General features: G+C 39.5%; 1 protein-coding gene across 1 annotated transcript in view; it reads left to right on the forward strand.

Moving 5' to 3' along the window:
* Positions 1-4710: 4710 nt before the first annotated feature.
* The window catches only part of LOC137971501 (polycystin-1-like protein 1), a 63447-nt gene continuing 56587 nt past the window's right edge, over positions 4711-11570 (forward strand). Inside the window, exon 1 of the mRNA XM_068818318.1 lies at positions 4711-4947. The gene's annotated coding sequence lies outside the window, so the exon portion shown is untranslated. The remainder of the gene's footprint in view (positions 4948-11570) is intronic.

Raw genomic sequence — 11570 nt, forward strand, 5'->3', positions numbered from 1 at the left:
TTTGTTTAAAGATGCATTAAAACGCCATTCGCGTTACAATGACTTTCGACACCACTGCAGGTTAATTAAATGTTCTATTGTGTCCACCGGATGAAATCTATGCATTTCCACTACCCCCTCAAACCTAACAAACATACGCGCAGAAGACTCTACGCACAAAGACATTACTTAGCAGGGGAGAGACAGGAAAGACTTTTTCCGACAAGGAAAAAATAAAAATAAAAGAAAAAAAAACAAACACATTTTCTAAGTGGATTTCCCTTGGCAACCCAGTAAAAAGCCAAGTTTTTGAAAGGCACTGCCTTTCTTCATCAGGTTTTTACAAGCAATGACTACGGTTAACAAAGACGCGACAATTTGAATCATGACATGGCGTGTGAGTTGATACTGCACTCAAACTCAAGATAAGGATTTTTCATGTAAACGGCTTAATTTAACAGATACGGTACATTGATAAAAAGGAATGATTGCTGAAATTATATAACGATAAAGTAATATAAGGGAAAAGGATGGATTATATTTCAACTTTCTTATTAAGACGTAAAGGTTCAAGGGTGTTAGCTATGTTTGTGAGATATGCTTCTCTTGCTTTGCGTACACTATTGCGATTGGAATGAGCTCGAGTGGTCCTTGCTTAAAGAAAGTTATATGTTTTTTGTATGAAGTTACGAGGAAGAGTAAGTTTGAGAAAAATAAAAGGAGGGCCTACTACATGGAGGCCGGAAACATATTTGGAAGATACCATCCCAACTAGTGAATGGGACTTTTCAATCTTTCCAATCGGTTAACTTTAAAGTACCATTGGCCTCCTAGAACCCAAAAAAATTGCCGGTCTGAATCTGCTTTAATTTTACTGAGAGAAAAAACGAACGCCTTCGAAGTCATTTCCGGGTATTACTACCCCCGGAGCCCCCGGAACCCACGCAACCCGCGGAAGCTGCGGAACCAATTAAAAAACCCTTTCCCCCCAAACCCCCCCCCCCCCCCCCCCAAAAAAAAAAAAAAAAAAAAAAAAACGCCAGGCTATTGCTTCTTTGAAGTAAGGAAAAAAAATTGCACAGGTTTTTGTTTGTCGTTATCTTCTATAACTGGTTCATCGTGGCAGCGGATATCCCACGAAAGCGCGTTGGACAGGACATGGTCACATGGTGATCTCTCGTCATGGCCGAATGGCTGAAAACTTTCGAACAGGGATCAAGGTTTGCAACCGTTTGCATTGCTTTAACAACCCTAAATTTAAGTTGAAACCACCGATTTCAAAAAAGGAACAGATGTGTTATGCTGAATCTGTCAGGTTTTCGTTCCGGTTAGAATTTCAAGGAACATTTTCCTTACTTTCCTGTTAGATTTATATCTGCAAGGCGGTGATACATTACAAGTGACTAGCCAAGAAACAGTATTCCAGGTTTTGCAATTCTTTAACTTTTACTGTAATCTTTATTAAACCCGGCTGTAGTTGTTCGGTTGACTTTCTAACTGGGTTTAATTAAAAGTCTGTGATATTATATAACGACGAAAGCTTTGATTACCCTCTGATTTTAAGGGAACTTTCACCTTGTAAACCCTTCTACCGCCCAACCATTACATGAAAAATAGGTGGTTCATTTTGCTCCCTCAAGGGAAAGCTTTCCGCCATTTGTTCAGGACGAGAACTCAAAATTTGAGCAGGGGCCCGTTACTCGAAAGTCCTGAAACTTTACGAGGCATTTTCGGGTGTCACAATTCCCTCTGGATCTCAAGAACGGAGAGGATATAAGTCGTCAAACTTGACAGTCACTTTGCCTTTTGTTACTTTGAAAACATGTTTAAAAATCGGCTTTCCTGAACAAGCGGTTGGCAGGTTCACAAATGGCTTTTCGGGCCCGAAAAGTTTTCGGGACTTTCGAGAAACGGGCCCCAGGTCCAGTCCACCTCGCTTTCGCGGGCTATCTGTCAATCAGCGAGTTTTAGAAAATAACGACAAACCAGACAAACAAAAAACTATGCAATTTTTTTAAACTTCAAAGAAATAATAGTCTAGTATTGTTTTGAGAAAAAAAAGTGTTTTTGAAGTGGTTCCGCAGGTTCCGTGGTCCGCGGTCCCCGGTTCCTTCTTTTAGTAAAACCCATCATTTCTCATGTCACAATAAGTAAGAAATTTTAATTTTAACTTATCAAGCAACGAAATCAATCACAATGGTTTAATCCGCATAAAAAAAAAAAGGTTCTTCTTGTTGTCAAAGAAACCATTGACTCAGAAAGAATTTTAACTCTCAGTCCAGTTTACTCTTTCTTTGATAGGAATGTCTAATTTCGAGCTGAGGATGAATTTTCTTTTGCTGCTTTTGACCTTAAAAATGTTTTCAATGTCAGATGTTATCAAGTTTAATTATTACCAGCCTGGATATGTTCATGGTGTGTTTCATTGAAAAGACTCTTTGATGTAAGACAATAAGTATAAGCAACTTTATTGCGTATTTATTACTCGGTTGGAAGATTTTCTTGATTTGTTATCAATCATGTTATTTGCTGTTGCTTTGACATTTCTTTGTTTACTATGGATCACATATTGGTTCAGCATATAGTTTTCATAAGTTGGAAAAATCCCAGACAATCGCCGGGTATTTTACTATTTCCCGACCTTCCCAGACTCCGCTGAGATATGCGGAAAAAAACCTCATACGTCTGTCGCATGTACTCCCGATATGCACGGGAAAACATGAAACTTGAGGCAACATCAACCCATATGGATCCACGCGAGGTTTTGCTGCGGCGCGCTCAACGTATCTATATTCTTATGCTTGTCAATGCAAGGTTTATCAAGCACAGGCACGCATGTAGAAATATCTTTGCGATAGCCATGAAAGATATATCATTCCCTCTTCTTGCTTCTTGTGCCAGAGATCTGAGGTGTGCATGACACTCTTCAGAACCGTCTTGATAAACAGTGACAGACGTCACTTTTAATTTGTGAGATCATTGGAAACTTAGTATTGGTATCGAGATAAGGCAATTGCTAACAACCCGGACAGTACAAATTTGAGTTTCCATGTCGGGAATGATCTCCGACCATCGTAAAAATCTGGGACGGCATCTGGAAAATAGAAAAGCTTCCGATTTTCCCGAGTTGTCACCGACTATCCCAGAGGATAGGGGATGTCTACGATTTCCAGACGATTGGGGATTTCGCAGTTTCCCGACCGTCCCAGATTTTGCCGACTATGAAAACCATAAATCGTAGACATCCCCGATAATCTGGGTTGGTCGGGAAACAATAAGATACTCGATAGTCTGGGACTTTCCCGACATATTATGAAAACGTCTTTAACAATCTCCTACATTCCTGGTTGTACGTTTTTTTGTAACGAGTACTGAACAGAACCGATATTATTAGCGCTTATGGGAACATGATTTTTAGCGCCATTGAGTGGATCAGGGGCACCCAACGTCAATTTTCGGAAAATATCTGTTCGGAGACGATATGACATCTAGAATTTTCGGAACATTTGTTGTAAAATTCCTTGTTTGCCTGCCTGTCCTAGGATTTTCGAACATCTCAAAACATGGTATAATTCCTCATTTTGAACGAATTTTTACCCTAAAAAGGTCACCTAGAATTTTCGGGAGCCTTTTTTCTGGCTGAAATTTTCGAAAAGGTAAGTTTTGATCCCTATAATTTTCGGATCACTAGACTTTCAGCTAGGGAATCCGAACAGATAAAAAATTTATAGGGGATAAACATATGCCTATATCTACCGTTTAAATACTAAAATACTTTTAACAATGCTATGTTTAAGTGGTTTTGAACCATATTCTCGTTGGGTGCCCCTGAGTGGATCTGAGAAAGTTTTCCGTCACTAAAAGACTAAGTTCCTTTCAGACGACTTGCTACAACAAATTAATCAATGACAGAAAGATTACTTGTTTGGGCAGGTCCATTACGTGTTTATAGAACATCAATCGCCCAAACGTCGTGTGTTCAATTAGTTAGCAGACAGCTGCAACATGAAATCCATGTGAGTTTTAAAAAATCCTCCGCCGCGGATTCTTTTTGATATTAATAACATTAATAATAATAATTACTATTTATTGCTTCAGTATTTTTACATGAGACCTGAGACTTGTGCATCTTATATAGTCTTTTCTTCGGTTTCTTGGAGTTGAAATTGAAAACCCCTAAGGCTGCATGAGTTTATAGACACGGAGGTACCCCACCATAGCATAGAGGAGTTCAAGATGGGCAAATTATGAGAAGTATGCAGTGTCCATTAAAGGACAATGGGACAGAGACCAGATGACGCAATTTTCACAAGTGAAACCCGGAAACAGTGGGAAAAAGTGCCGAAAGGCGTTCTTCTTTTTTGTGCAAAGACATTGTCACGCGATGTATGCATCTGTAAGGGCTTCTCTCCGCACAACATTTAATTATAATTTTGGACGTGCAATGAATGAGAGGGTCTTTTGCCATCAGTGGATCGGAAGAGTAATTAATTTCAAAAAGGAAATAACCACTAACAACTGAAAATGCATGTCGTGAATAATTTATTTTGTTTTTATTGAAAATTTGCTCAGCTCCGTCAATTTTGTATTAGTGCCCACTTCAAGCACTTTTTATATTGGCCAAAAGACAGCACACACGCTTACATTGTATTATTAGCTTTACGTTACAACATGATTATTTATTTTGATAAAGTCAATTGAAAAGCCTTTAAAAGCCAGGAGCGTCAGCCGCAGATTCTTCTCACTGTCCTAAAACTCCAAGGAAACCCTCAAAAAGAAATTATAAGTAATCTTTAATATCTGATGAACTAACAACACAGCCAGCCCTCTTACAGTTACCGACGTAATGAATGTCTCGAATGGGTCGGCGGCAAACGATATGATGATTTACTCTGGAGACTGAAACATATGAATAAAGGCTGCTACGGACGCTGACATGACAGAAAAGAACAAGAGTGGAAAATAAAGGCAAGTGTGCAGGTTTTTACCGAGTGAATTGTTCTAGTCAACCTGTATTGTACATGTCCATGGTCTTTGCCGTTTACACATGTAAATATTAAAGTTAGATTCATTTCTCATCTCGAGAAGGCGACGTGACCAAGGACTGCAAATGAAAGATATCCTAAAAAGGCTGGTTTTGTAGAATTAAAGGCTCCTTTAGTTGGTGGGGTAATGGTTATACATACGATGAACTTTACATCTGTTTGATCGTGTACACAATGAAAAAATAAAAGCAATTGTAACCCTTTCAGGCGCTAACTACAAGAAGATTTCACACTGTTTTTTTGAGTTGCAATGACACCGCAATGCATAAATTTTTCGGTATATGAATATCGTTGAATTGGGTGTGTGGACTGACGCGAATTGGAATTCTTAGCCCATCAAAACGAAGGGCTATTAAGTTGCTGTGACAAAGATGTGCAAAAAATCAAGGCTTCAAAAAGAAGTCGAATCCATACCAGGGGCTCGTTTCTCGAAAGTCCCGAAACTTTACGGGCCATTTTCGGGTAACGCAATTCCGCTTGTATCTCAAAAACGAAGAGGATTTAAGTCGTCAAACTTCACAGTCATTTTGCTTTTCGTTGCCTTGAAAACATGTTAAAAGACCGGCTTTCTAAAACAAGCAGTTGGCAGTTTCACAAATGGCTTTTCGGGCCCGAAAAGTTTTCGGAACTTTCAAGAAACGGGCCCCTGGCAGGACCGAAATGTTTATTTTACACGCTGCATAATTGTCCAACACTGAGCCTTTTCAGAAAACTGGGTGCTGTGCATTTGCGTGAACACAGAAAATACAAAATGCCGCACAATGAACTACGAATTTGAAGTGATTTACATACATACATACATACATACATACATACATACATACATACATACATACATATATACATACATACTTAATTGACCGCTCCCCATAGGGGCTTTTCAGGGCCAATGAAACACAATGAACGAAACGACAGAACACAACAACAACTGTTAAGAATCCCAACCGGCCGAAGGCAAACCAGTTGGCTATTTACAAGTGCAGCTGGGAAGTTGAACCAGGGACTACCAGGAACAAATTCAACGAGTGGTCAGAGCGGGTCTTGAACCCGGGATCTCCGGATCTCAAGGCAAGCGCCCTAACCACTGGGCCACACTGCCTCACAAAGTTGACGAAGAAAGTGAAATTAGAAATTAGGGGGAGTAGGGCTGGCGGAGTGGTGAGAGGACTCGCCTCCCACCAATGTGGCCGAGGTTCGATTCCCGGACCAGACGCCATAAGTGGGTTGAGTTTGTGTTGGTTCTCTTCTCTGCTTCGAGGGTTTTTCGCCGGGTTCTCCGGTTTTCCCCCTTCAGCAAAAACCAACATACAGCTGATTCCAGCTGGCTGTAAGCTGTGCTCCAAGGTCACACATGGACCGTATAGCGGCTGCCAGAGGCGCCATTGTGTGCTTTCGGTTCGACCTTGTTGAGCTGCGTCGTTCCTGTACTTGCGACGGCGATTAGCCGCGACAATTATTATTATCAGTTGCAAGGGGAGCCTCTATCTCCCATAGTACCCTTTCCCGAGTAGATTTGTTTATAGAATGCCTCCCTTGAGAGATTCAGCTCGCCCACTGTACGTTGAAAAAGCCAATCAAAACAAAGCTATCTCAGCGTCAAGGAAAATATGATACTTTTCGCGGGAAAAATCTGTTCCTAAAAATGAATTTACTCGGCCGGAAAAGATACCACAAAATTCCAAAAAAACCGTTTTACAGCATTGTACTGTACACCAAGATGGCCGCCGTGACGTATAATTGTCGAAATGGCGCATTCTTGCTATTGAAATGAATGACGGAAATGGAAATTGTTAACCCCGATAGATGAAATGAAGAGATTGCTCTACCACTGCGATGTAGGAGACTATACTATCTCTGTCACTCACTTTGGAGGTTGGTTGGCTGCATCTTGATATGCATTAATGTGACAGCGCGATGCTGTTAGTGAGTTTCAAATATGGTAGTCAATACTTGGCTGTGTAGCCGCGCGATGCGGTTCCAGTCGCGACCCACAAATTGACCCTTGCTCACCATAGAGTCTCCAGTAGCTCAGTGGTTAGAGCATCCGACTAGATCACGGAGGGTCGTGGGTTCAAATCCTATCTGGGACTCGGATATTTTTCCGAGTCTACATTTCTCCTTACATTGAATATCATTGTTGTTGTTTCATCGTTAACTCATTCATTTCAGAAGCAGAATTGTTGCCATGTATAAGCTTATATTGTCTTTGCGCGTTCACATGGACTTGTAGTCATCGTTCGTCTTTAGCCCATAATACACCTGTGTTATCCCCCACAAATTTCCATAGGCATTGTTTTCGACTTCTCTTCATGTCCCAGGAGAAATCGAAAACGATGATTATTTTTTGGGGGAAGGGAGGGAGGGAGGGAGAGAGGGGTAAACAAGGTGTATTATGTATTTTGCATAACCACTGTGTCTCCTAAGACAAATGTCCCAAGAGGAATCGAAAAAAATGCCTATGCAAATATTTTTGGGGGGTGGGGGGAGGGGTTTGGGGTGGCGGCAAACAACGTGTATTATGGGATTTGAGTAAGTTGGAATAAAAATGGCACGGATTTAAAGAGTTTTTCATCGACGGTAATAGTGGACTAAAATGGATAAAATCTCAAAACTGCGGGTAGACTATCGTTTCAAGTTGTGAATCTATTTCTTTGCTTAGACGAAGGTTCCATGAAAACAAAAACGGTAGTTTTTTCATTATTTGGTAACGTTCTATTAACATATTTAACACGCAGGTGCGAAATGCCCGCTTTATTAAAACCTACGTGATACATATCCATTACAACTCCTACAGTTCTTTCTCGGTACGTGATCAATTAACGCTGGATACAATCTGAGCACAATCTTTGTTTTGCTTCTTTTCCGTCAGGTTGAAAGCAAATTCTCTCCCTGCCCTTGTTACCTTTCATGTACTGATCTGAATGAGTGTTTTGCACTTCTGGTTTTGTTATGTGCAATAAGATCCTTGTAAAATTCCATGTAACCATTCCTAGATCATTAGGTAAACGTTATGACAGCTGTCATTAATCCAAGGAAGAAAAATCATAACATTATGACTTTTATAACTGACAGACAATATCTTTGATTGGAAATTATTGCCCTAATATGATGCAAATGTAGGCACGTTTAACCAAGACTTTCATTTATTGAAAAAATGAGATTTACTTGAGAAATCTGCTAAAATACGCTGGTCTCGAAATGGCAAGCTAAAAAATACCGAACACTTAGACTCGTGATTTTTTTTTCTGCATCGTAAAACTACAAAGAACCAGTTGCCAACTCTTTACGTATTTGACCAGTTTGCTGTTAATACGGACCTTTGAATTCTAGGACGAGGACGAGAACGAGTACGAATTTTGATTGGCAGTTTTTAGCAAAAATACTTAGAAAATTTATAACCCGTACGATTAATCTTACTCTTTGTTAGTAGTATAGGTTGCTCAGTTATTCTTTTTGCTGTTACCTGGTCTCTCTAATCACTCGGCAACGGGAGGGTGTGGCCAATATATTATTGACGTCACCAATCAGTTTTTAACGTTCCAAACAGAATCCGGGTCTTGTTGTTGCTCCATTAAAATAACCAACAGAGAACGGAATTATCCCCTCTTGTTTCTGAAAAGCCGAGTTATAAAAGCAATCTGTGTCCATTTTATAGGTTAAAAAAAGAACACAAATTTAACCCTCTCTTGACTTGTCATATAGAGCCAGTGTTAAGTTTGTTTTCACTTATCACAGAAGTTAACAGTTTTACAGTGAACATTTAAAACCTTTTTTTTTAAATTATTTTTTGTGGAATTCAGAAAGAAATTCGTTTGACGTGAATTTCGCTTGTATTCCTCATGTTAATTATTGTATTACCCTGATGACCTCACTTTGCTCGATATCAGAAATGATACAAAATCGAACACGAAAAATCGGTAAATCACTCGTATATCATCGAAAAAAGGCGCAGGATGAGTTTCGATCATGGTCTTGGCAAAATCAGTTAAGCTAAAAAAAGGAAACGTTTTCACAGGAAGAGCGATCAATTCCCGAAGGATTTGGCCGCCGTTTCTTCGGTTTCGGACTCCGCCTTTTTCTGTGCGATGGTAATTAACTTTAATGCAATTTTGCTCATTACCAGGGGCGGGCCAAACTGCTCAGTTCAGCCATTTTTCGATACTACCATACGGCTGATTAAAGGAAAATAGCGGGCTGTACTGGGTAAAGCCAAAGCAAAAATACCTCCAATGATTATCTGTGTCGTAAACTAATTACGATTAGACCGATGCATGACTGAATATCTAACAACACATTCATCGGGTTCAAGGTAGACTCTTTCATCGTCGCGGTCTATCATGAGAGCAAAATCACTGAAAGGGCTCTTCATGAATTGTTAACATTAAAAGAATGCTGTTGATTTCTCTCTGGACTAATATGCTCACCTTATTGCAAAATTCTCGATTGTAATATCGTTTTGTTTTGATTCAGTTAAAGTAGCATGTATATTCACAAGTGCTCGTAGAAGGACCCACTACTCTTGGGGTGGAAGCGGAATAATTGGATCTCAGTTATTCACCATTCCTTCAATTTTTTTCATTGCTTATACTTAGCAGTTCTACTTTTTCACGCGAGAAGAAAGTTAATTTTCATAAGAGACTTTTAAGGTGGCTGTTTCATTTGCCTTTTTCTCTAAAACCCATGATCCTTTGGCCGTCAAAAATGTTACCAAGCAAGTTAACAACACGAGCTTCGGTTTTTTGATAGTTAGGCTGACGTATATGCCGTTGCCATGGCAACACAAATAAATATAACAGGCCTTTAAAATCGGTTTTGTTTATTTGAAGGAAATCTGGTTGTTAAATTTTCTTTATAATTTGCATGCAACAAGCTTGTAACGATGCTCACAAGTTAACACTATTTTAATAATAGTTTGACAGAGAGATCTTTACAGGGGCACCCAACGACCAATTTGTTGTAAAATGTATTATTATACCCCAGTTAATGAAAATAAATGTTGTTAAGGCATTTTCAGGTGTTTTTCAGTGTTGCTGGGAAAAAATTATCTGTTCCTTTTTCCCAGCAAGACACACGAGAAATTTCCCAGCCAGCTAGATAAAATTGGTTGGTTTCCCAGCCAGCTGATGAAATTTATTTCCCAGCCAGGAATTCTGCGCGCTTTCAAATCCCTCGATCCAAAACGACCGAACAAAAGCGACAAAACCGGGGCAAAACAGGTTTTTTTCCGAAAGCGCAATAACTCTGACCAGCTGTCGTATGTTTGTGACTACTCTCTGGGAGAGGGAAGGGGTTTTTTTTTGTTTTTAGTCGTTCTCAGTCTTCAGAGTTTCTACAGCCAGCTCGGGTTGAAATGCTAGAAAAATTCAGTAATTCCCAGGCAAAACCTCTATCAATAACATAATTTCCCAGCCAGCTAATCGAAACACCTGTATTTTTGCCAGCCAGCAAGAATCCTCTGGAGAACAGATAATGTGAGGAACAGATTCGTTGGGTGCCCCTGTCTTTAATCATCCCTTGTTTAGGCCTTGGCGGATTGTGCTAGCACAATTTTTTGCATAATTGGAGCAAAAAAGCATAATTTTTGAAACAAGCACTGCCACCATGACGGCATAATTAGCAAATTTTAGCACTTTTTGGTGCATAAATTCATAAAAATTTAGTAAATATGGTGTATTTTCTACAGAAATAAATTAAATTTAGGTAGTATGTTCTTGCAACGCGTGTTTTAGCTACGCTAATAGCAGAATTGACTTTGTTCTGACATGCTTAGTTACTAGGCCTTTTTCGGCGAATTCTGCGTGCGCGGTTAACCTTTTCGAGGAGTCGAGAGGGCCGAGACAAACTGCCATAAAACCCAAATAAATTTACAACAGCGTATGTGAAAAACATCATAATTTGGTGTCGTTATTGCGCACCTATCAGTATATGTACAGAACCTACGTCATTTTGTGAGCATAATTTCGGAAACTCAGGAGCATAATTTGGGAATTCTGACGTAATTTTGGGATAATTTGGCAAAATTTCGAGCACTGCTAGTAGCATAATATGCCACTTTTAGGAGCATAATCCGCCAAGGCCTACCCTTGTTGAAGGTTCACTGAATATCCTCTGTTAAAGTTCAAATCAATTTTTTTTTTCATATTCCAGTTACTTATTTCCTAAAGTATTTTTGTGCCAAATTTCGTTAAATTCTAATGATTGGTTCTCGAGAATAGGCGTATTTCTGAGAAAGAAAGCTATTCCGCATTCAATCCCAATTCTTTAAGTTACTACGCATGCGCTGCATTTAACTGGGCTCTTTCCATAACAAAGAAAAATCTGCAAATTGCGGAGTTCTTTGTATCATTACCTTTTCTAACATACGTTTCCTATAAAAGACTAAAACCATCAAAACACCTTGTTCAATTATGAGGAAAAATAGTACAGATAGCGGAAGCATTGAGCAAATAAAATGATTGCTGTATTGAAGCCATGTTTTTTTTTTTTGCAATCCTTGCGCGCGCGCTGCATTGCGTTGGCAAGAGCGCACACGAAAACTGTGTTCAG

This window comes from Montipora foliosa, chromosome 9 (genome assembly GCF_036669935.1).
Source record: "Montipora foliosa isolate CH-2021 chromosome 9, ASM3666993v2, whole genome shotgun sequence".
Taxonomy (NCBI): Eukaryota; Metazoa; Cnidaria; class Anthozoa; order Scleractinia; family Acroporidae; genus Montipora; species Montipora foliosa.